We start from the raw sequence: 3,272 nt of genomic DNA on the forward strand, positions 1-3,272 counted from the left end.
TCAGTTCATCGACTGAAGCTTTACAGATTCGTATCTTTTGACAACAAACTGGCAGCGTTCTTAAGGGAAAGTTTACTACTCATTAACTGCGGCCTTGGGTCACCGTGCAGCCGTCCGAAATCTCCAAAATTCATAAACTTAAGAAAACGGTGAATAAAATCTGAAGGTACGACAAATGTATCATGGTATGTATGAAAATGCTAGGGGTCCGCCACAACCTAGTTAATCCAATTTTGGTAGTCCTGCGAACACCATACGACTTCAAATCGCAGATTAAATGTGATCGGTTTTGCTGCAGCTAGCAATGTTGATTTGCCCCAGGGTTTTCTCTGACCGTTGGCTTACGCTTAAGTCTGGGTATATTTTTGCGATACATGGGGGAATCTGTTGATATTGTGGAGGATTCACTAAGACTCCTAGAATTCGGAAAAATCACCCTCAAGTCGCACCATTCTGGAGAGAAAATTTAAAGTTTTCAAGGAGTGGTTTATTTGCCTGGTAGAGCAATATTGCGACCGTGGCGCACTACTCCCAGCAGTTCTTCTTCACAAGATAAGTGAAACAGACCTGCAAGCAGAAAAGTAAATATGTTCTGATGAAAAATTTGTAAGATCTTAGGTGCTAAAGCTCTCAAGTTGAAGAGATAGGACACGAGATTCAACAAACTAATCAGCCACTGAGGATCTGCGATAATAACCTCGCGCGATTGAGGCTGAGTACACAATGTGCGGCATTTCCAAAGAGGAGAAATGAGCTGTGATCCCACGCATTCGCCGCTATATGGTCAACTAGACGTTCTGTATGACTTCTCGGACATTTTAGGAGCTCTAACTGTTCTGGTTGTTCATGGAATATTCCGTAACGTCCGCAAACAAACTTACAGTCATTAAGTTAGCGTGGATTTTCGTCTTTGTTTAGACCATTCATGAAAACAAGGAGAGAAAACTGTTTCAATAATTTGGAAACAAAAACAATGTCTTTCCTATTGCGGAGCTAATTCTAAAATCTTAAAGTTTTTAGAGCTAGAGAACGGCTCGCCGAATCGAGCGCTGTTTGGATGTAAAGGTAACGTACTCAAATTTTGTGAATAATTTTGCCGGGGAAGAGTGAGGCTTTGGTAAGCAGGATTTTTCAAATGATCCCATTTCAAGAGCCACTCGTCTTCAGAAAGTTTTGGCTAAGTTGTGAATCAGAGTATGCCCAAGTATTTCTAGAAGTATAGGATAAACCGTTTTACGGCCTTTTGCGCATCACCTGTCCTTGCCAAGTTGTATAGCTCTAACGGTAGTATTATTGGTGATGATTTTACTACCTGCAGTGATAATAGCTGGAATTGCTAGTGTCCTTGCAGGAAGTTTTTATTGGCGATTAATCATGTCAACTTAGAATCCATCCAGAATCATACAAACAAAAGTGGCAAAAGACCAATTTCCCGCCTTCTTCGTTCTTTCTCTATATCAGAATCTGATATCGCAGGTAAAGCCAGAGGTTTCAGGGGGCGAACAAACGATGTCTTCTAATTAGTCCGCAAAAAAACGAGAAAAAGTTGCACGGAACACCAGCTTTCTTCTATTGAGAGACACGGATGTTTTTTATTTTTGGTGTACCTATCGTGTTGGCTAGTGAGATTCTTGGTTGAACGCGTATGAAGCATGAATTAGAGTTGAAACTGACACGAGTTCCTGGCTTCGAATAGAAGTTTCATCATCTTATCATCGTGGTCTGGTCTCAACGTTCATTCAGCATCATGGAGCCGAATTTCAAGCCATTTGATCTCTGGCCTCCTGACAGTGCGGGCACATATGTAGAGGAATTCCTAGTTTAGGTGATTGTTAGCGACCTGCTTTGTAGACGCAAAGATATTTTCATTGATCTTCCAAATTTTAACTAGTTTTTGTACTAGGTCTCATCTGGCATTGTCGCATAGTGTAGCAATTTTTGTGTGGGCATATCCTATTTGTTGGCCTTTTGATGCACGCTTGCCGCACCGCATGCAATAATTCTAGTGTAGGTGTCCAGGGATTTTGTTAGCGGTGGCTGCATTTTCTCGGCTTATGCTAGTGCTTTTAGATCACCTAGGGCTTTTATTTTAGGATCTATGTGATAAAGACGTCCAAGTAAGTGCTCATTTTGAAGCTCTCCTGTAATACTGACAGGAATATTTGATGGACCCGGTGCGCTGACATCACCGTAACTAGTTAATTTATACCTATACAGGTTGATTTTTTGCTTGAGATAAGCACAGACTCTCTCGTCCCTCGTGACACCAAGGTACGAGTAACAGCACTGCAGGGCCTCTGCACTTGATACACCTTTTAGACTGCTGTAGGTGCTCTGCTCATACTTTCACTAATTGTAGAGGGCTCTTTCTTATGCATCCCAAGCGTGAGCTAGGATCGTCTATAACAAACGCTACTGGAGAGCAAGGACATCTTCTGTCGTCTGATTAATATAGAAGGGGATTTCCTCCTGGCTTTTAAGACCAACAGCCCATCCTAAATTTTGCGGGAGTCAGGCTGACCCAAAAAGGCACCCGGTTGAGCACACGAGAGCCTGATGTTTAACACACATGGTTAGTGACTGCACTTTAAGAGCTAATCGCCGGCCGCAGCTGAAAACCGCAAAGCACAACTTTAGAAGTGGAGGCAACAACTTTGTGCCAACTTGCGCATCCAACAGCGCATCCAATAGGGCGTACTTCAAAAGCAAAAGTCTACTTTTGAGCTTTCCTTCATATGAAGAGAAATAGTGCCTGAAATCGGCAGCAGTCAGTGAAAGATAGAGGCGAATGAAGGACGTCGCGAAATCTACATCAAAGACACCCCAGGGTCATGACGAGATTCAGGTACGATCATACAGAAGGAACAAGACTTAATGTGACGAGCGGCTTAGATCATAATAATATGTACATATCAATAAACAACTGGGTTTATAAAGAGATTAAATAGGCCGTCGCTCTACCATATGCTTACCCTCGCGCCGCGAGCAAATATGGTTTCTACCACAGGAAGAGTGGTCATCATCTGAACTCCACTTCACGGATTTCACGGATTTCACGGATTGATACACAGGATCGAGGCTTTTGCCCAAGTTTCCCGGGTCGGTTTTGTTCTTGTCGGTCAGTGGCTGTCGTTCACCTGAAAGGCACAAGTGAAAAAAGGGTGTAGCACTGCTCTTTATGTTCTCAGCGCGGGGCAGAATGCTCGCTAGCGCGAGGATTCGCATAAATAAATGTCTAATAGTGCTTTAAATTGGGTTCGAGAAGGAGCATG

Source organism: Opisthorchis viverrini (assembly GCF_000715545.1).
Source record: "Opisthorchis viverrini unplaced genomic scaffold opera_v5_82, whole genome shotgun sequence".
In the NCBI taxonomy this organism is placed as follows: domain Eukaryota; kingdom Metazoa; phylum Platyhelminthes; class Trematoda; order Opisthorchiida; family Opisthorchiidae; genus Opisthorchis; species Opisthorchis viverrini.